The 24,034-nt window shown below is 36.4% G+C and overlaps 1 long non-coding RNA gene across 1 annotated transcript; it reads left to right on the forward strand.

Moving 5' to 3' along the window:
- Positions 1–390: 390 nt before the first annotated feature.
- Positions 391–14,048, forward strand: LOC105094198 (uncharacterized). Its single transcript, XR_004137283.1, has 4 exons — positions 391–526; positions 3,106–3,181; positions 6,834–6,925; positions 13,289–14,048. It is a non-coding gene; the product is annotated as an uncharacterized LOC105094198 (long non-coding RNA).
- Positions 14,049–24,034: the final 9,986 nt, after the last annotated feature.

Genomic DNA, 24,034 nt, shown 5'->3' on the forward strand with positions numbered 1-24,034 from the left:
TTGATATTTCACTTTTTACAAATTATATAAGACAAAGCCTTTAAGTTCGAAAGATACAAACATCCCCAAAGGGCACAGAGACGAAATGCCCCTTCTCTGTGCTCTCCCGCCCTACCCCTCCTCATCCACAGAGGTGTGCAGAAGAAAGCCAGAAATTGCCCATAATCACGCTATGCCTTTCTACTGTACGTCCAATATGTGCTGTCATTATTTCAGTGTTTGAAGCTCCCATGGCAGCATTGCCAGTGAAGATAATGGGGCCTATTATTTTCAATGAGCTCCATCAGAGGTTTCAATGGGCCTGCTATCACTCGAACAAAGACGCATTGGGAAGCAACACTGCTTTCTTGTCATCAAAATGGCTGTGAGTTTGTGTGAAGCTAAAGAACACCCCTTTTCCTTTTCAGCCCTGGCGGATTTGAAAGGGGCAAGACAGGCAGTTTAGAAAGAAACAAGCCTGACTCCTCGCTGAGTGCTCTTTGCCCTGGCCGATGTAGATACGGGCTGCTTTCATTTTACGCAATCGGTAAGTTCACCAAAGTGAAACTTGCTTTACCGCTGATTTCCTATTAATAGCCAGAAATTTGTTCTCATGGAAATATCTCCTGATAGAATTATAAACAAAACAAAAGCAGAAAAATGCCTGCCAGCATGGAAGTCGTTTAGAGGGTGGTTGAATTTAAGACATAATTGAGATTCTGGCTCAGTTTTGAAATCTCTTCTCTATCCCGTTCCAGACTCTTCTCTTCTTCCCTAAACTCGAGAAGTTTTTCTTTGTCTTCACATCCATAACAGCTTGAGCTCAATCCCAAAGGTCCTTTTGTCTGCATATTTATAGAGCCTTAGTCGTCACCCTTTGTGAGACCATAATAACAAGATTACTGGTCTAACCCTTTCTAATAGTTGGGCAATTTTAGGATTGGTAAAATGTATATTCTGAGGTTTGTAAGTATGAGAATTTGAAACATGTTTACTTATAATAACAGTTCTACCAGTTCTAATATTTCACTTGAGTGTTTATTATGTTTATGCTTCTAAGTGTGCCACGTATTTACTTGCTTAATCCTCATATAACAACCCATGAGAAAGAGTGCTGTTGTTACCCTGATCCGCTCAGGTGGGAATCCTTGAGGTCTAGCGAGATCAAGTCATTTGTGGACAGCACCTCAGCTAGCAAGTGCCAGAACAGGAATCGAACCCCTGCAGCTTCAGTCAAGGTCCATGAACCGTGGGGGGCCTCTCTAGGTAACTGAGCTGCTGTAGAGCTGTTTGAAATACTAACCAATTTTTCTTTATCTTGCTTATATTCTTTGCCCCTCTCAACCTGTCCCTTCTTTCCTTTAAGTATCTCCATTCAAGCAGTTAGTAGGTTCCTGGTCTGTGTCCTTGAGTTTACCAGAGTAGGAAGCAGAAATAGCCTGCCAATCTGTCTCTAGTGTTTCCAAAGGCTTAAATTCTATTAGATGCATTACTTTAGATGCTTCTGTTTCAAAAGCATAAAAATGGATGCATTTGAGAGGAAAAGGAGAGAAAAATAAGGATTTTTAGAATCGTGGTGAATCTGCAGGATTCTTACAAGAATGAGAGATGTCTCAACCAGGTTACTTCCAGCAGGGACATTTTTGGTGTGTTCAAAAGCTCCGTGGACACCACATCATAATTCGCAGAACATCTAGCCTTCATTCAAGTGAGATCCATTCAAAGCCTGAAGCCACGTTTTCAACTGGGCTGCCTTCCCATCTGCTGCAGGAGAGCACTGGTCTTCCTGGGAAGTCCCCAGTGCTCTCAATGAAGTCTCAAAGGATGTGGTGCCCTTCTATGCCTGTAGACTTGACTTGGCCCTGTTCAATTTATCACTGCAATTTAATCCTGCAATGTTCCAGAATACCTGTAATTCCAAGGGAAGGATGGGTGATGAAAGGAAGACAGTGGTATTAAATAGAACCCATTTAAGTTCCTCTAAACTGGGACAGTGATTGGATACAGCCTTACCATACCAGCTTCATCTTCCGTTGTGTTTTTCAAAAAGTACAATTAGACTTTGGCTATAGGCAGGAAAGAATGCTATACAGCTTGTCTGACCATTTCAGTTGTCAGCCTAGTTAAGTATAGGTTACTGCAAGGTGAATTGACTCATAATAGTATTGTCAGTGAAGAATGATTGTAAATGCTTTAAATGACCACAGAAGGGTAGTGAAAGATCAATATTTTCACAATGCCACTTGACCTCTGGTTTATGTGTGGGGTGCTGGAAGGCACACATAGGAAAAGGTGTTTTATTGATCTGTGTGTCAAATATGCACAGTTAAAGGTGAATAAGGTTATGCTATCGGTTTATTATCTCATTGTAAAAAAGGTTTGAGATGACAATATCTAAAACAGTCTAGCAGAGATAACTTCCATGATGCAGAAATATGACCATAATTACTTCCAAACATTAATTTGGCACTAATTTTATCCCCATTATATTCTAGTCACCTCTGCACCCAGGAATTCTCATCTGTTTCTAAGAGACCAATAGTGCCTACATTTTTAAGGACTTATTTTTAGGACAAAACACATTATAGATCCTAACCTCTTACCACATGCAACAGTCATACTTCTAGAACCCATTTTTTAAAGAAAATATGTAGAGAGACTTGAATACTTATCATAACTTCACAGGTTGTAAGTCACCGATTTTTCCATATGGCCTGTGCTGTAACTGGTGGTTTAAGCATTTCTAAACACCACTGGATTCTAAATCTTTTAAGCAAAGGTCATGTCTTCTTAATCTTATATAAGCACAAGTTAAACACCATGTCTGGAATACAGTAGGTGCTTAATAAATATTTCTTGATAAATGATCAAATATTCTTATTCAACTGAGGGTAAGCTAAAGAACAGAGAACGCAGGGGGGAAAGTTGGCTGCATCAGTTTGTGGTAGTCATGAGAGAGAGTGACACTTAGTTAACAAATATTTATACTGTACTTACTTATAGCACTTTTTATAAGACTGGCCGAATTCTAATTATCTCACAAACATGATTAATCGTCATAAAGACCTCCATGAGATAGTTATTATTTTTATTGTTATTTTTATTGTTGTCTTCCCTATTTTACAGGTGAGGAAACTAAGGCACATCTAAGAAGATGATCTGCCCAAGGCCACATTATGAGTTTATCAACAAAAATCTTCAGGTTTTTTTCACATGAATTATCATTATACCACCTTGTATTTGGATAGATGGTTTTGGTTTATGGGAAATGATGGGTGAATCTGTCGATGATCTATGAATCAAATGAAGTCTAAATGTATCTTTTTAAGACAGATTGCCCATTTCCCCCCATATTCCTTTTCTGTAAAATAGCTTGTCTAAGGGTAGGGGTAAGGGGATTTCAGAGCTAGCGGTCTTGGACTCCAGATTTAAGATAATGTTTTGAACCGTGGCTTACTCTATAGAAGCTCACACCAACAGTTTACCAAACAGCTTAACAGATGTGCTTACTCATAAATTACTCTCACTTATTTAGGAAAAGAAGCTATTTTAAAATGTAACTGTCCAGGGATTTTCCCAGACACCTGCGCAACTAACTCAGCCTGTCAAAATATCAAATTATGTGAACAAGTGGAAACCTTGCAAATCAAATGCTAAAAGGTGGCATAACAACTGTTGAGGCAAAAAAGATCTGAAAGTATTAGCTGACCACAAGTTCAAAAGATTATGACAAGACTTAAAAAAGAATGCCATTTTATATAAAATACTAGATGTACCCTGTCTGGTTTGTGGGGGTTGATGAGTCTACATTTCAAGTATGGGTTTCAATTTAGGCTCCTCATTTTAAAGCAGGAAAATGACAGATTCAAATTACTCACAAAATGTATGCTAGTGAAGACAAAGCAGCTCTAAGTTGAAACAATCAAAGGGCTGGGAAATGGCTGGCAAATGGAAGATCTAGAAAACTCACAACAGTTGTTTAGAATGTCTGAAAGAGACTCTGCAGTGAGGGATAAATATTTTCACTTCATAATCCTGCCTTTCTGTCTCTGAAATACACCTTCATCTCTATATTTCCACTGCCTCTGATCTAAATTAAGCCTCCATATTGCAATAATTTCCTAATTAGTGTCCCTGCATCTCATCTTGTATTTCTCCCGCATAAACCCTTCATAACATACCAGAATTGTCTCCAAAACACCAATCTTACTGTGACATTTCCCAGCTTAAAAACCTCTAAGTGGCTCTGCAGTACACACAGAGTAAGTGTGAATTTGTCAGTCTCACAAGGTTTCTGACTATTATTCACATTCATATCCTGCTCCTCCTCTCTTATCCCAGCCCCACAACCATCTCCCTTTCCTTACACCTATGCCCTGGTTCCTTAGGACTAATCACTCTAAACCTGTTTTCCTTACACACACACTGTTCTTTCTCTCTATCTGGAATTCTCCACCCCCAAATCCCAATTCCCAGCTAATAAACTTCTGTTCATCCTTTAGAACCTGCAAAAATATGTCATTTCTTTTATGAAGCCTACCCTACTTCCCACAGTCAGGATTCAGGGTCTTCTCCTCAGCACACCCCTAGCCCTTTGTACATAATACACAGAGGGGCAACACAGGGGAGCAGATATTGTTTCAACAGAGCAATAACATTGGTGATGACATTAATAATATTAGCTACCATTTCCAAGCATCTAGGAGGTGCCAAGCAATGTCTTAGGAATTATGCATGTGCCATCTTGATCCACACAACCCTAGGCAGTAGGTCACTTACAAATAAAGAATCTGAGAGTCAGATAGGTATAGTGGCTTGCCCAAGGTCAAGCAACAAGTAAATGGTAGAATTGGGATTTGAAAACAAGTCTCTCTGACTCTAAAATCCATGCTCCAGGCCATACACAAAACTGTCTCCATTAAACCTCCAAAAAAATCAGAGGTGTCCAGTTGATGTCGTGGTGTCCTCTGGAAGTTTGTTTCTAACCATTGAAAGTGAATGTTTCTTTCTCAGAAATATTTCAGAATGCTAACTCCACTCTTTTGGACTCTACCCTATTGAAATAGCATCAAGGAGGGTGTGGCGTGGTAGGGTCCCAGCCAGCTCCCCTTCTTCTCAAATAATCACCATCGGCACTCTCCTAGACACCCTGAATATTTACAGTCTCTAAATAAAACTAGCATACTTGCAAAAGAACAAGGTTTCCAGACATATGCTCCAGCTGCCTTCGTCCTCTCACCAGACTGATGGCCCAAGTCCCTCCCATAAAGAAACAGAGAATTGCTGCTGACTGTACGGGCTCTAAGGATGCCTTCACATCTAGCATTCTTTGAAAAAAAAAACTCTACGGAAAAAGCAGAGAGATGTAGAATACTAATCTGTAGGTCCTCTGCTTAATGTTGATTATGTACACTTGATACCACTCTCTTCTCACCCTTTACAGATAACATTCTGTCTGAATCTATCACGGACTTGTTATTAGGACCATAGGCTCTCACTTGTGTTCTTGGCTGTTTAAAAACCTAAGAAACATTCTGAAGTTGTTTACTGAAAAACTGCTTACCATTTGCTTATCTCCCTACCAAGGGATATATGCAAGGGGAAGTTTAATGCATTTATCTTCCCCCTCTGATTGCATCTTGCCATCTGTGGTGCATCCAGGAGGACCAGAGAGGCATGCATCTGTAATGACTGTACTTTGATATTCTGGATGCTACTATAGATACCAAAAGATTTGGGAGGGAACCGAAGCCTAGGGAAATATATGGGTAAATTCAGCTCAGTTACTTTCCTTTGGATGATTTGCCTGAAGTAGAACATTCTAAAGTTTGCAAGTTAGTACGTGATATCTTTCAAAATAACTCTAGATGTGCGGCCGGTTCTGTTCAAAAAATGGAACGTCAAAGGTGACTCAGCCCAGCTGAAGCAAGAAAAGTTTAATTCAGAACATAATTTCCTTTCCTTTATTTGCACACCACAGTTCTGGGGAATAAAAGCCATTACGGAATCAAAGGACAATTTGCTTTTTTGTTGTTGTTGTTCTGCACTGAATTTTTAAAGGCTTTTTTAAAAGAACATAAACAGATGAATGATACTAGATTCAGTGCAGCTTAAAACTAAGTACCTTGAGCTGTTTCCTATGATAAACAGAAACCAATCTTGGCTCTCTGCCCCCAAGCACAGTTCTGCGTGTACTCAGTGAGATGAATTTTTTCCTTGTCTGGGGGAAGGGAGTTCAGGCAGGCATGGGTAGTGAGTCTCAGAGAGATAGGAATTTTAAAAGATATTTAATTAAAATGTTTCAGTCTTCTCCCTCCCCTCTCCCCACAAAATAAAGTCTCTCTCTGCCTTTCAGGTTTCTCTATTTCCAAATGTTAAAGGGAAATTCTGAGCCTATCAGAGAAGTCCCTGGGCTTTTCTACGTATCTTGTTGGGTAGAAGAAATATTGTTAGGGTGGGGAGATCAGGAGAAACTATACTTACACTTAAAGGAAAATAAAAGAAAAAATCTAACAGTGTGAAGGAAACAGTGAAAATTCCAAGAGCTAAATAAAATGTGCTTCTATAAGAGTTTCTGTAGGACATAGATTATAAGGTGTGGACACCAAGGTTTTGGAGGCAGCGACAGAGTGTGAGAATATTGATATGAATTATGCATTAAATCCCTTAGACCTTCTTCAAGAAATATCAGTAAATGGTGGGATTGCTTTTAATTACTTTTTGATGGCTGAGCTATTTCTCTGAATGTGACACTGTACAGAGAATAGACAATGTCAGGCCCCAGCTTATAATAGGAATTAAAGAAGAAACTAAGTCTAAAACCAGGAGGGAGAAAGTGAGTTCTGCCTCTACAGCCCTTCCAGAATTGGGGATGCTGAATGTGACTTTAAGCCCTCCCTGAAGCCTTGGCATGGAGTTCCTAGGAAGAACACTGACCTGGAGCATGGTGAGCACCTTCAGAAAATTCTCTGTGCAAACATTTAGCTCTACTATAGTTGACAAACTTTCACTGCTGACCACTGGGTAGCAGGATTGTGATCACCACTGAGAGACCGCCAGCTGTGGTTAAAGACAAAGGACAGGAGCAGTTAATGATGCGTCAGGGATCTACCAAGGGCTCAACACTGGAGTGAAGCTGAGAACCGTGTAAAGCACAGAGCAACCACCCAAGGGAATTATGGGAAGGGAATTATGACCACACACAGAGCACAGCTGGAGGCCAGAAAGAACTGGAAGAGTCAGGAAAGGAACATTCAGTAGCAGCTCAGCAGAGGCTTCCCATCCACCCCTGATCCAGATATGAAGTGTGTCCCAGCACAGAAACTGCAAACCCTTCGGGGGTCACCCATCACCATGCGCTGTGGTGATGGTCCCATCTGAATGCGAGACTGATTTTTCAGCTGTTGGGCAGAGCCCCACACTTTCAGTCTGCATGAGACACCAAAAATTATGTATTTGATCCTGAAGATGAGTAATGTTCATATAGTAGAAATGGAAGAAGAGAATGGATTGCAGGCAGGGAGAACGGGACTGGAATGGTAGAAAAAGATGCTTCTTCCTTCCATATTTATGAAGATTCGTAAGTACTTTCTCAGCTCCAGAGAAGAGAGACCACAAAAGAAACTGTTTTCCATATAACCACACTCTTTACTGAGTCTCTAAATCCCATTTGTGATTATTTTCACCCTTGAATTATTCTACTTTAAAGGTTAGAAAGTAAAAAATACTCAACTTCCCACACTGCCTGGCTGCCATAGGTTGGCTTGTGACACAGTTCTGGCCAATGAGGTATCATGAGAAGCCCTTGGGGGTTTCTTCCTCAAGTCAAAAAGCAAAACCTAGTGAAGCTTAGTCTTCAGCCTTCTGCTGGCCAGGAATGCCAACATAAGGTGAAAATGCCATCCTTCAACCGAGTATAGGAAATATAAGGGTTAATAAATGCATAATAAGGATAGAAAAGCGGAGATTGGAAACAGCTTTAGTTTCTGGTGGCATCACTGAACCCTGATGGCAGTCCTGAATTTCCCATCTTTAACTTCCTACTTCACAAGAGAAAAGAAAACCTGTTTAAGCCATGGTAACAGAATTGTCTATTATTTACAAATGAATTCATAACTAATATACATTTCAGTTCCATAGGAATGCTATTTATTCCCTTGCTCATGTCACTGTCTTATCCTCCCATAGGGTCAAATATAGCATATATCTCCTACAACCCATAATGTTATCCTCAATTTGGAGCAAAACCTCCATTTTTCACAGGTGATACACTAATACCGAAAGTCTCATACTGATTGTCAGATGCTTTCAAAGATCTGTTCCATTGCCTGTAAAATTATAAAACCATATTTACCTCCAAATTAGAACTAGCCCCTTTCAAGGTCAAGCTTGTATGCTAGGTAAATAGTAAAATAATTACTATGTGTTTGTTATTTTCACATTAAAATGGTGATAAACTATGAGTAGAATGTTTCAAATTATGACTGAATCTATGTGATTTTAAAACAGCTGATTGACAACTAAAAAACTTTCAAACTGCTTCTCTGAGTCAAGGTAAGTCAAAATCAAGTTAATTATTTTCTGAAGTTTTTCTCCATTTATATTCAGTTTACATTCTAGCATTTTGACCATATCAAATATATGGGTAATATCCCAAAATTATGCTTTTAATTTGTATTCCTTATTTATTTCAGGCATTCTTAAACCATATTGCTGTGATTTGAGATGTGATATTTGTTTATGATTTTTTTACACCCAACTGATCTGTCTCAGGATGCATTCAGCTGCCAGAACAAAACACCTAAATTACAGTGTTTTGAACCACTGCTCAAGTGTATACATTGTTTACTTACAAGAATTCTGTAGGCTGGCAAATACAGGGTTGTTTTGGCAGCTCAACAATGTGGTAAAAGGATTGGCTTTTTCATTGTCCTAATCCTTCATTCTCTGTGTGTTTGCTTTCATTCTCATGTCTGTCACCTTGTGGTTATGTACTGGCTGCCCTAGTTCTAGGCATGTCATCTTCACCCAGTAGAATCCAAGATGGAAGATACAGAGAGGAGAACTAAAAAAGACATTCTTGGTATACAAATATCTCTTTTATTAGGGAGGAAATGAATTCCCAGATGCCCTTGGCAAACTCCCTCTTAAGGAAGTCATCCCAGAACAATTTCTACAAGGGTTAAGAAAAGAAAAGTAGTGACATTATTGGCCTAAACTAATCATGACACATTCCTTTGGGTTAAGCACATTGCTATATGGATTCTGTTAACAAAGGAAACATTTCCAAGGGCGATAAACTAGTGACAAAGCTACAGAACCAGCTATGCACTCTTATCCCCTGATCACTGGAACGTTATTCATTATCCTCCACTACAGGATGTTAAGTTAACTATGAAATGTCAACAATAAATTAATTACTAGATAAGCCTATAATCTTTTTTTTTAAGTAAGACAGACAGCATTCACCTTAGCCATGGCAACTCTAAAAGCAAAACCATATAATAAACAGTGTATTTGTGCTCATTCATTCATTCAATAAAACTTCACTTCATAGCCACTATGTGCCAAACTCTGTACTAGGTACTTAATATTTACTAGGAAAAAAACAAAACAAACACAACAGATAAAGGGCCCTTGAGGTACTAGTGGGAGAACACACAATAAATAATAAACATTAACTAGTATGAAGCCCCTTTCTGTGGAGGATTTTATTTTCTACATTTTTGACCTCAGGCTTGACCATATTACTTGTTTTAGCTAGTGAAACGTCAGTGGGAGTGATGGGCATTATTTCTAAGCAGAAGCTTCTGCTGTCTCTTCTCTCTACCAGGAGAAAGGCAATTCAGCATGGAATATTCAGAATGAAAGACACTGCAAATAAAACACTGTTGTTGTAAGTCATTGAGGTCTTCAGTCACCATAGTATCACAGAAGTATGACAGGCTAAGCTGACCAGTACTACAATTAACACAGTATATAGAACCTGATAAATATTGTAGAATAAAGGGAAAAAGTCGACCAGAGCACAGAGGGTCAGTAGTAAGATACGGGTGTGTTCAGATAGCAGTTTTAAATAGGGTGCTCAGGTAAACTTCACTGGGGAGATGAGATTTTAATTTGCATTCTGGGATAAAGTTAGGGAATTTTGCCAAGAGGATATATGATAAAGGAGCATTCAAGATAGAAGTACCAGCTAGAGGAGAGGCCCTCAGGTGAGAAGATGCATAGAGTATTTGGGGACTGTCAAAGAGTCTTCCATGGTTCAGGCAAGTAATAAAGGGGGACAGAATTAGGAAGAGAGTTCAGAGGGGTAATGGGGCCGGATGGAGTGAGGTTTTGGAGCCAAATAAGGATTCTGGCTACTCCTTTGAGCTAACAAGGGAGCCACTGCAAGGTTTCTAACAGAGGAAGGAAGGGTGCTAACTTAAATTTTAAAAGTATCAGTTGGCTGTTGTATTGAACATAGACTGCTGAGTGACAAGGTAGAGCATGGACACCAATTAAGAGGCTATCACAGGAATCCAAGTGAGATAGGATGGTTACTCGAACCAGAGAAGTAGCCAAGGAGGCTGCAGATATGTTAAGATTCTCAATATATTTTGAAGGTAGAGAAAACAGGATGTAGTAATGGATTTGGTGTGGGGTGAAGAGAAGACTCTGCTCCTCTGACAAAATGAAGTGTGCTCCCTTACAGCAGTAACTAGTGCTGTCTAGTGGATGGACCACTCAGCACTGTCATTCCTGCTGACCACTTGGTGTACTCGGCAGTTGTGTCTGCTGGGCCTGTGAGATACACAATGCCACTAGATCACCAGACAGTGGGGTTGATGGTCACAGTGGCTTATGAAATACAAGGGGAAATTAGAAATAGACTAGTCCTGTATAGAAAAGAATCTGAGCACTCTTGCTACCATGATATTTTATATTAGTATATGTCATACATCATATGGCATAAATCTAAAATTGTTTTATTATCTTGTAATATTTCTATAATAGTTTGCAACAAACGTTTTTGGTTTTGCTAAACTATGAAACAGTAAATTGATGTCTAATAACAACAAAAAGCACTGAGTTTTCATTCCACGAGAAAGTTGATGATAAATATGCAAACTTCACAAACTCTTGTTGATATTTGCCATCTTCCATGGTGGTATTAATGATACCACAGGTCACATGAAGAGCAGAACACACAAATCTGATGAAGAAGCATCAGTGATTTTAGATTTTAAAGAAGATAGTTCCCCCCAAATTATTTTATAGTTGGACCTGCCAAATGTGGGTTTATAAGTTACTAAATGAAGAATGACTTTTCCATCATTGCTCATTATTTTAAATTACTTTTGTTCATCTTCCATTTCAAGTTTCTTGTGGTCCAACAGTTGAAGAGCTTCATGAATAATTAAGTGATGCTGGTGCTATGTAAGTTTTGTTAGATTCTTCAGATAGAAAATCAGTTAAGTCACTAATGGTTTGATTACTTTATTCATCCAGTTCAAATTAAAGCTTTTAAAGTTTCACTCCTTTGCCAGTGAAATTTCTAACATTACTTCAAATGCCACTTGGGTGACTGTAACAATAAAGGTAAAATTATTTGTTTTGTAGTGAAAATTTGAACGCAAATTTTGGGGGATATAGTACCACAGTCATAATGAAAAGAACGATGTTCTTAATAATTAAGGTCTCTGTGTAGTAGAAATAAACTGGAATTGGTTGTGGGACATGCATAATTCAAAGCTAAGTCTAAATTTGTGGTGATATTTTAAAAATGAAAATGGAAGTTGTCAAAATTTATAAATAGTATTGTACACACACGCAGAAAAACAGCTATAAAGCTGATGTTTAATTAAAAAAAAAACAACTTTAGCAAGGCAGTGTATCCCAAATCCGATCCTTTGAGTTACTACTGTGTTCTACGTGACAGTGAACTTTTTCTGAGTTAGTCCTTTAAATGTTGGTTAATTTCCATTGAAATCAGAAATCTTTAATTGAAGTACTTAGGGGTGAAAAAGCCTAAAAGAAAACAAAACAAAACTCTAGCTACCAAAGATTTTAATAGATTATAGTTAATTACTAAAATTAAGCCTGAAAATAGAAAGGCTTACAAATGTATTTCTATAAAAAAAAAGAGACAACAGGAAAATATAGGTGATGACAGGTCAAATGATATACATGATTTCATTTTGAAATTTGATAATTTCACTTTGCAATATCCCAAGTATGGAAAGATTCTTTTCATAGAGCTCCCATTTTTAATTGGATACATGTTCATTTTGAACCAATGGAATAAAGTTGCAAAGTCCTATGGTTTTGGAGCATCGAAATGATGAAACACTCAAAGAAATCATATGTAGAGAAAATTATCTGACAAATTTTTTACTGTAAAAATAGTTATCAAAGAAAGGTCATCCTAATGGAGGCAAAAAAAAAAAAAAACCCAACTTATGGCATATTTGAAATGAACTATATATATGTACGTTAATAAAAAAAATCAGAACTGAAATATCCTCCTTTTAGCAGAATTTTCTATGAGCTTCCTAGATACCTTGACACTTACAGTATTTTTCTCATTTAAAAATATAGTGTAAAGAAAAGAATGCATTGAATGTATCAGCAGTTCAAAAATTACTATTTTCTATTTCTTAAAATATAAGAATACATGTAAATTTTATTTTAGAAGAATGTTATTTTTGAAAGGACTTTTGAATAAAATATTTTTGAAATCCACAATAAGGTCAAATTGTTGAAAAATACATATTTCAAAAATTATATCATTTCAATTATTTTTCACTTTAGTTTTCTCTTCCAAATGTATCCCAATTTGGAAGATAGATGATAAAGACAAAGGTGATATCAAAAATTTGCTAGAGCAGCTAGAAGGATGGATTTGCCATTAACTGGGACATAGAAGATGTTAAGTGGAGCAGTTTTCAGAGTAGGAAGGATAAGGGGTTCAGTTTTGGACATGCTCATTTTAGATGTCCATGTAGATGTTAGGTTGGCAGTCAAATATACAAGTCTAATCCTGATAAAGATGTGTGGGCAGAATATGAAATTTTGAGAGTCATTATCATATAGATTGTTTTTTTTTTCCTGTGGAGAGACACAGCATCATCCTGTCCCAGTTTGCCTGTACCTTTGTAATATGACTTTGTTCTCCTTCCATTAAAAAGTGAAATCTATTTTTCCATCTCCTATTTGTGCATTGATTTTGTGACTTATTTTGACCAATAAACTGTGGCAGAAGGGATGATATGACCGCTGAGGCTAAGTCTATACAGGTCTTTTAGCTTTCCTTTCACTCCCTTAGAGCACTGCCCTGAAACTGCAATGTAAGGAAGACCATCTGACCTGTAGGACAACGTGAGACAACAAGGAGAACCAAGGCAACCCTGCTGACAGCCAGAACCAACCACCGAACCTGCGTGTGAGGGCATCTTGGACCTTCCAGCCTACCTTCCAGTTGAATGCAGTGGCATGAGTGAGCCAAGTGTCACCAGGAGAGGAACCATCCAGTAAACCCGTAAACCATGAAAGATAAGAAACTGCTGTTGTTTTATACCAACAACTTCGGGGGTGACTGGTTACAGAGCAATACATAACTATTAGAATACTTCACAAGATTCATTAAAATTATCAAAAGAATGATGGTCAAGAAAGGGTAAGGATCAAGGACTAAGTCTTGGACACTCTGGCATATAGCCAATATCTGTATTACATGCATATTATATTGAAATTTGGCTATATTATTGGAAAAACATGTTTAGTTAAAGACAGCTATGGAAATGATTATCTAGAATTCCAAAATGTTAAGCAAATGTGATGATTTACAGTGATAATGTAACCCTGTGTTTGCATCTGTTGCCTCACAAACCCTAACGTGTTTGCAAATGGGAAAACATACAACGTTTATTGTTGAAATTTATATCTATCAATCTATCTCTATATATCTATATAGATATATATATCTCACAGTGACTGATACTATAGTGTGTATACTACAAACTCTGTTGTAGAAAACCAAGGAACTAATGATAAACAAGGAGATGTGGCTGTATGCCATAATGAAATGCGATCTAGTGGTGGATGTAGACAATTAAATGAGCAATTACAATGTGACAGGAAGTAAGGACTTGCTATGGGACAACATACACAGACCACCTTAACAGACTTGGGGAAGACCATGGTCAGAGACATTTTCTGAATAAAGTAGTATCTCAAGTGAGACCTGGAGGATATTCAAATGCTAACCAATCAGCCAAAGTCACAAGACCAGAAATTCTGAAGGTCAGAGAAGGAGAGATCATTACATATTCTAAGACTTAAGAAGCTGTGGTGCATAGTTTTGGGGGAGGGGGAGAGCATGGGCATGGGAACACTGAGGAAGGCATGACTAGAGCTGGGGATGAAAAGGCAGCTTTCCTTATTTTATTAACGATGCTACAAATTAAGACTTCATCCTAGATGTAGAGTTATGGTCTCTGTTGTGGTCAGCGCAGAAGCTAGAATACAGTAGACTGAGGAATGAGTGAGATGAAAAGAGTAACCACAAGGATGGTCAACACTTTAGGTCTGTATCTATGAAAGAAAGAGGAAAAGAAGGTGGTGGCTAGAGAATAATATGATATTAAGAAGAGGTTGTTTTAAACTTAGGCAAGCATGTTTGGTACTGATGGAAAGGAAGCCAAAAATAATGGTAGAGTTGAAGACACAGGAGAAGGAATCCTCCTCAATTCGTAGAGTGAGAATGCTGAAAAGGTGAGAAAGAAAGAGATCAAGGGCACAGGTGGGGAGATTAGCATCAGACAGTTAATTCATAAGCCGAAAGAAGAGAGAGGAGGAAAGGATAAGTGTGGGTGCAAATAAGCTGCTCTGGTTGCATAAAGTTGAGAGAGTCGTTAGTAGGCTTCTATTTTCTCCTTTAAGTAGGAGGCTAGGACATATGCTGAGGGGTGAGAAGCAAACTGGCAGGAACAGAGGTTTAAGGAGAATGGAGAAGGTTGGAAATATCTGTTGCAAAGAAATGGGAGTGAGAACTAATTAGGAAATCAATGGCAGCCCAGTTGAAGTTGGATATCACAAATTTAGAGCAGCACTAATCTGTTAGGTAATGAGTTTATCTCCATTAGTGCTTAGCAGTAAGGGTATAAACTCAAAGAAGACAGGCAGTTTGATTCACTTAGATTAACTTTTTCCACGTGTATGTTTTAGAAGGACAATGGAGCCATATGACACATATACATCAATTAGAAGGCAGGTTAGGATAAATGTTACATGAATGATATAAACAATCATGTCTATAAGTACAGGGAGAAGAGGCAAGTCAGTATTGGGAACATCTGTTAAAGGTAACAGTGAGCATTTTCTAAGATAGACAGGAAATGTCAGCGCATTCAAGGTGAGGGAAATTCATAGGTGATGGCCTGGATGTAAAGAGAGCAAGGTGCTCTCAGAGACAAGAGTTGCAGAAATGGCAGGTCCTTGGTGAGAAGTGATGTGAACTATATTAGACAGGTAGATGCACCTAATTCTGGAAAGTGTGTGGTGTGTGTATGTGTGTGTGTAAGTTTGGAGCCATTAGGAATCTTGAAATAAAGCAGTGATACGTTGTGAGCAGGAGTGGTAAAGGAAGAACACACACATACACAAACACGCACATACACTCATATGCCTTTTTCAGCATCACTACTTAAGTAGACCCCAATGCTTTAATTTGGTTAACAATAAATGGACACCTAAGAACATGAACAAAAATACGATATTCATGCATCTAGCCTTAAGTTGAAAAGACTATATAATACTTTACAGCTTGTAATACTTTAATTATAAAGGTACTTCTAAAAACTCAATATATTGTTCAACTTCTATAAAAGCCTCATTTTTTTCATTCTTTCAACAAATGTTAAGTGCCAGGTACTGTTCTAGACACTAAGATTATTACATGAAACAAAAGAGAAAAAGGAAAAAGCCCTGCTTAGGGAGTTCACTTTATATTAGGAAAGACAGACAATAAAAACTAAATAGATAAGATATATGGTATACAATGATGTGATAAGTTCTTTAGAAAAATGATAAAGATTGAAGGGAAATGGGTAGTTCTAGGGCTTGGGAGTTGTTTTACAATTTTAAATTGAGTGGTCAGCAAAGGCTTCATCATGGAGCTGATATCTGAAAAAAACTGAATGTGTGTAATGAAAAAAGCCATGAGGAAGTCTGAGGTGATTGTAAGGACTCTGGCTCTTACTCTGACATAAAGGGCAGATCATTAGTGCTTGAGCAGAGGAGGGGAACATGACCTAAGTTCTAAAAGAATCACTTTAGCAGCTGTACAGTGCATGGAGTGGGAGTGTGAGAGTAGAAATGGTGAAGTAAGTAATTAGACCATTTCAGTCATGGCGAGAGCACTGATGCTGCCATGCACTGTGGGTAGCACTGTGGTGGTTGTGATCTGTTGGAATATGGACATATTCTGAACATAAAGCCAACAGGATTTGCTGGGGGAATGGATATAAGGTATGTGACAAAGAGTGAAGTCAATAATAACTCCCAAAGTTTTTACCTGAGCCAAGGGGATATGTTTACTATTTACTAAGATGGAGAAGACTATAGGTTGGAGATGAAGAAAAGACATTTAGTTTGGGGCCCATAAAGCTGAGATGCTTATTAGACATTCAAGTGGTGATGTTTAATAAGCAGCTGGATATACAAATCTGGAGTTCAGCTGCAAGTCCAAGGTGAAGAGATAAATTTTGGAAGAGTCTATCTTACAGATGAGTATAGGTAAATCATAAAGAGCCCTGAGGTCTGGGCTCCAGAGCCTACAAAGTTTAGTGGGAAATTGAGGAATATGTTTGTGAAATAGAAAGTTCCAAAGAACGTGGTGGCATCTTAAAACCATGTGACAAAAGTATTTCAAAGAAAAAGGAATGATCAACTCTGTCAAGTGCTACTGAGAGGTGATTTAATACGGGGTCTGAGAGTTAACTACTGGATTTAGCATCATGGGATAAATTGGTAAATATGATCAGAGCATAACAGGTGGAGAGGTAGACATTCATTCAGATTCAATAGAAGATAAAGGAAGACTAACTGGAGACAGCCCATGCAGATGATTCTTCTGAGGAGTCTTGCCATAAACAGATGAAAAGAAGTGAAGCATTAGCTTGAGGGGGGATTTAAGATCAGGAGATTTTTTTAAAAATTTAATTTATTTTTTAATTGAAGTATAGTTGTTTACAATGTTGTGTTAGTTTCAGGTGTACAGCAAAGTGATTCAGCTATATATATATATATATAATATATATATATATATTCTTTTCCATTATAGATTACTGCAAAATACTCAATATAGTTCCCTGTGCTATATACTAGGTCTTTGCTGTTTATCTATTTTATGTATAATGGTGTCTATCTGTTAATCCCAAACTCCTAATTTATCCCTCCCTCCCCTCCCTTTCCCCTCTGGTAACATAAGTTTGTTTTCTACGTCTGTGAGCCTATTCGGAGATATTTTTAAGTCAGAGTAAATTTCAGCACTTCTGAATGCTGATGGAAAACGATCTGGTAAAGGGAGAAAAAGTGACAACTCAGAAAGGAGCTGTCCAACTGCTGCTGTGACGTCTTTCAGCAAGTAAGAGGAAATGGGACATCACGGACAAGTGCAGGGGCTGCATTCAGACAAAAGTTTGCACACTTCATCCACAATACCAGGCAAGCAGGAAAAGTATATACAGATGCAGGTATGTGATAAAGGTGGTAGTAGGAACTTGGAGATTTCTTCTTGATTGTTTCAGTGTTCTCAGTGAAATAAGTGATTTATAAATTTAAACATAATAATGGTATATTGAATATAATTTATCCGGAAAGTATCAAGGGTCCATTTGAGGTTAATCACCATGAATTAAAAAGTTAGATCAATTAATAAGCAATGTATTTTTTAAACATACTGGCTTCTATTCGTTTAAGTATAGAAAAGGCAGGGATTTAAATTTCAGAAAGGTTAGAGTTGCGTAGGTGAATGTGATGAAGCCAGAGGAGCCAAAGGGAGTTGACAATGCATGCTAGAAAGTGAAAACGTTTACCCTGGAGAAGGAAGACGGGAAAAAAAAAGGTAGGTGAGAAACAATGAAAAGGCTGTAGGATTACTCAACAGTAGGTCCTGGTGGGACAGAAAAATTTTATTAATGAATTTAGAGTTACTGAGTTTTTCCAGAACTACCAACAAGTAAGCCAATCAAAGACTATAATTTTTGAATTCAAGTATATAAAAGTGAATTTTCCTGCTCTAATCACAATTGTCCTGCTCAGTCCTAAGCTGAGTCAACTTCCAGTCACCAAGAATTCCTCCTTTCTATAAACAGCAATGTGAAAAGAATGTCCTAATTTTGTTATATATTACAAAATCATGTACTACCTCCTAGATATAGTTTATATCCCATAAATGGAAGAGGGCATGGTTTACCACAAATATTGTCAATGTTCAACAATTTCTGTTTCTTCAATATTTGTAAACACTACTCATAAAGACAAAATAACTGGTTTCATCTTTTTAATTTGGTCCCTTATCAACACTTCTAGCTTTCCACCCCTTATAGATAGTATACATATGCATTTTATATGTTTTCAGAATGCAGAAATCCCATTTATACTTGGTAAAATGAGAGCAAAAATTAAATAGAAGCTTTTGGATGATTATATAATAATGAGGAGGCCTAGGAAATGTACAAGGGTGATAATTTTTATCCTCTAGTCACAATGGTGCAAACATCATGTCCTCCTGGAACTGACACATAGAATCAGCAATTCTGAGGCACAGGACTCTTTTTTGCTGGGATGAACATATGGCAAAAATTCTGTAAAAGAATCCAGGAATTGCAAAGCTGTTTTCTAGCAATTTTACAAAAAAGTAGATATGAAAACAAGAGACATGTTCTTTGGTACTGAACCTTGGCTTTCTCTTGCTATGACTGACACATCAAAGTAAAAATTTCTACCATTCTTTTTCATATCATTTAACACCTACTTGAGGCCCAATGAATAAAGATAATAAATAAATATAAATGTTTAACTCATAACAGATTGTGAGTCTCCTATCCTGGTGATAAAGCCTCTACTGTTTATGCATAGTGTCACTGACTCTCAAATCAAAGATAGCAGAGGATGCCAAGTTGGAGAGCTAAAGGATGGAATTACACTATTGTAATTTCTCATCAGTCAACCTAAAGCATCTGGTACCACCAGACTTGAGCAGAAGTCTCTAGAAGTAAAGCTGTGGGAGGTAGTTTCTTACACCTCATTTTCTTATTCACATTTCTATGTTGCCCTGTTTTTATACAGACACACTCATTCTCAGTTATAAATCTTGGGCACAACTTTAGAAGGGATTAGGTCAGAAAGATAGCATTCTCAGAAAAGTTTCAAATAAGTTGGATTCAGATATAGAGTAAGCTGAAGGCACGTCATGTCAGCAGGTATAGTTTATTTTCAGTGACAACTTCCCACAGAAACTTTGTACTCTTTGAAACAACTAAAAAAAAAAAAAGTCAGACAAAATATATGCAACAGTTTTCAGAAATTAGAAAACAGGTAGGCAGGACATGATCCCTGAAGGAAGGGAAACAAATGAGGTGAGTTCTATCATTGTTTCAGCTTATTGCACTGAAGCAGTTTTTAGGTCACATTTTGGGGTAGAGAATATGTCCCTGGTCTCCCTGGGTGGAGGAGACAGAGTTCAGAGTCAAGGAGGCCAAGTAGAAACAATTCACAAGGCAGAGTACCAAACAGAAGAGAGCTATGTAGAGAGAGAGAGAGCAAACGCTAGCGATCAGTAGAGGATTCCCCTTGTACCTTCAGCTGAATATTCACCAACACATCCACACGAGAAAACAAGCAAGGCTGTTGAAAGAACTACCAAAAAGGAGAAGGTAGAGCAAATCTCAGAGACCCTACATGGCTGGAAATAGTTTGATTTTCAAACAGTAGGGTGGAAAGATGTCTCAATATATAGGGAATTGAATAGAGCTCTCAAAATGGTAATGTCTCAGTAATAGGCCAAATTAGCCTTATTACTAAGTCCTAAATTAGTAAGGGCTCTCCTGGACCTGGCCAACAAAGCTCTGAAACAAGCCTTGAAAGACCAAATGGTTTCCAAATAACTGAACTACATCCTGCAACAAAGTCCCACTAAAAGAATTTAAAAGAGTAAAAGAAATCCAGCATTCCAGAAACCAAAATTCATAATGTCTAACATCTGATAAAAAATTACTGTGCATGTAAAGAAGCAAGAAAATCAGACTCATAATAAGGAGATAAACCAATCAACTCTAGGCCTAGAAATGACATGAATAATTGAACTTGTAGAGAAGTATATTGCAACTGCATTTAGAAGTACACTTCATATGTTCAAGAAAGTAGAGGAAAATGAGCAGGACATAGAGAGCCATCACATACACATACACACACGCACACACAAACACAAGCACCTATACTTGTAGATACATACATACATATACACATATATATAGATAAATATATGTATTATGAAATCATATCTCTTGAGATGAAAATACACTACAAAAGACTGACAGAAGATTAAATACTTAAGAACAAACTGATGATCTTGAAGATCTAGCACTAGAAACCACCTAGAATGAAACAAAGAATGAAACAAAGTAAGGAAAATAAATGAATTGAGCATCAGTGAGTTAGGAGACAATATTAAGCAACCTAACACACATGTAATTAGAATCTCAGAAGGAGAGAATGAGAGTGGTAGAATCAGAAAAATACATTTAAATCAATAATGGTGAGAAATTTCCAGAATTTATAAAAATTACAAACACACAGATCCCAGAAGCTCAACAAAGCCCAAGTAGAAGGAATATGAAGAAAACCACAGTGAGATACATCATAATCAAACTGCTTAAAACAGTGACAGGCATAATACTAAATGCAGCCAGAAGAGAAAGACATATTACACCTTGAGGAACAAAGATAAGGATGCCAGCAACTTTCTTTTCAGAAATAATGCAATCTAGAGAAAGTCGAATACTGCCTTTAAAATACAGGGGAAACTATCAACCCAAGAAAAAAAACCTTTCAAAATATAAAGATGAAATAAAGACTTTTTAAGAAATACAAAAGCTGAAAGAATTCATCGCCAGAAGCACCAGCACTATAAAAATATTAAAGTAATTCTTTCAAGCATAAGGAAAATAATACTAGATGAAAACCAGATCTTAAAAAAGGGAATAAAGAATATTAGAAAGGGTAAATATACACATGAATATAAAAGAAATATTTTTCTTATTTTTAAACTTCTCTGGAAGATAAATGACTGTTTAAAGCAAAAACAATAACAATGTTTTGCAGTCTATAACATATGTAGATATAAAATGCATGACAACAATAGCAAGAAGGCCAAAGGGGAGGAAATGGAAGTGCACTACTGTAAAATTTTATACTACATGAGAAGAATATTTTTGAAGGTACTCATGAACTCCATGAAAATATATACTATAAACGCTAAAGCATACCACAATCAAAAAAAAAAAAAAAAAAAAACAGACCAAAAAAACACACAAAAACCCCAAAGAGGTATAGCTAATAAACCAATACAGGAGATAACACAGAATTATGAAAACCACTAAATTAATTCAGAAGAAGGCAAAAATAGAGAAAAAGAACAAATGGGACAAATAAAAGCCACATAACAAAATGGCAAATTTAAAACAATTATATCAATAACCCTATTAAATGTAAATGGTCTAAATACCCCAATTAATGGCAATGATGATCATATTGGATAAAAAAGAAAGACTCAACTACATGTTGTCTATAAGAAATGCACTCTAAATATAAAGACATAGACAGGTTAAAAGTAAAAGGATAGTAAAAAAACATACCATGCTAAATAAACACTAATCAAAATAAAACTGGAATAGCTATTTTAATATCAGACAAAGTAGAATTCAGACCAATAAATATTACCAATGACTAAGAGGACTGTTTCACAATTCATTAAGAGGATGTAAAAATTCTAAACATTTATGTATATAATAATAAGCTTCAAAATAAAAACTGAAAAAACAGTGAGGAAAAATAGAGAAAGCCACAATTATTGCTGGGGACTTCAACATCCTATTCTCAATATATATAGGAGAATTAAATCAAAAGTCAGTAAGTTTATTGAAGACACAAACAATATTATCAAGAAAGTTGACCTAGTTGACATTTGTTAAATATTTCACCCAGCATTTTTCTCAAATACACATAAAGCATTTTCTAAGACAGACCATATTCTGAAAGTCCATAAACAGCTCTTAATAATTTTTAAATGATCAAATCTTACAAAGTATGTTTTCAATCACACTGAAACTAAATTAGAAATAAAAGACAAAAAGATCTCTGGTTCTCCCAAACATACGTTTGAAAAACAAATTTATAAATGACTTGTGATTCAAATAAGAAATCACAAGGGGAATTAGGATATATTTTGAATTAAATAAAATAATTAGAATATATTTTTGAATAAATAAAAATAATCATACGATATATCAAAATTTGTGGTATGCATCTTATTTAGTACTTAAGGGAAATTATATAGTATCAAACATTTACATTAATAAAGTAGGAAGGTCTCCAATCAATGGTCTGCATTTTCACCTTAAAGAACTGGAATAAGATTAATAAACTAAACCCAAAGTAAAATAAAAAGGAAATAATATAGATAAAAATCAAATAAATAAAACTAAAATGAAAGTTTTATATATAATAAAACTTTAATAAATAAAGTTTATTTATTTATTATAAATAAAATAATAACAAAATAAATAAAACAAATAAAAACAAAAATTCATTCTTTTAAAAAGCTAACAAAAATAATAAACCTCTAGCTAGGTTGAACAGGAAAAAACAAAAAGACATAAATTACTAATATCTGAATAAAAGAGAAACTATCACTATAGATATTATAAACATTTAATAGATAGGAATATTTTGAATAATATTATACTAATAAATGGGATAACTTAGATGAGATGGAGAAATGCCTCGAAAAAGACAAACCACCAAAGCTCAATCAAGAAAAATAACCTGAATATCTGTGTATCTATTAGAAAAATTTAATTTATAGTTAGGTATCTTTCAACAAAGGAAAGTTCAAACCTAGATGGCTTCACTGGTGAATCCTACCAAACACTTGAAGAACTCGTGGTACCACTTTTGTAATAATTCTTCTTGAAAAAAGAAGAGGGTGCACCTTCCGAATCATTCTGTGAAGCTAGCATTACCATGACATGAAAACAAGATAAAGTCATTATAATAAAACAAATCTATGCACCAGTATTCTTCATAACTATAGATGTAAAATTATTAACAACATTTTAGCAACTGAATCTAAAAATAAATAAAAATGAAAAGATATTAAGACCACACAGGCCATGTGGTCTTGATCACAACTATTTAACAACATAGTACAAAGGCAGCCACAGACAATATATGAATGAATGTATATGGCTGTGTTCCAATAAAACCTTATTTACAGACATTAAAATCCAAATTTTAAACATACACAATTCTTACATTTTACCAAGTGTTATTGCTTTTCGAGGTTTTTTCCCCAATCATTTGAAAATATAAAACCCATTCCTAGCTCATGGGTCAAACAGAAACAGATAATCAGGCCAGCTTTGGTCAACTGGACATGGTTTGTTGATCTCTGGTATAGAGTAACTAGAACTCTTACACACTGCTTACAGGAATTGAAAATAGCGCAACCCCTTTGAAAACAGTCTGACAATTTCTTAAAAAGTTAAACATTCACCGACTATATGATCCAGCTATTTCACTCTAAGATATTTAGCCAAGAGAAAAGGAAACATATAACCTCACAAAGCCTTCTGCATGAATATTCAAAACAGCTTTGTTTGTAGCAGCCCCAAACCGGGAACAACTTAAATTCCATCCACTGATGAACAGATAAACAAATTGTGATATATCCATGCTATGGAATCTCAGACATAACAAGGAACAAAATATCAATACACACAACAACACA

This window comes from Camelus dromedarius, chromosome 5 (genome assembly GCF_036321535.1).
Source record: "Camelus dromedarius isolate mCamDro1 chromosome 5, mCamDro1.pat, whole genome shotgun sequence".
Taxonomy (NCBI): domain Eukaryota; kingdom Metazoa; phylum Chordata; class Mammalia; order Artiodactyla; family Camelidae; genus Camelus; species Camelus dromedarius.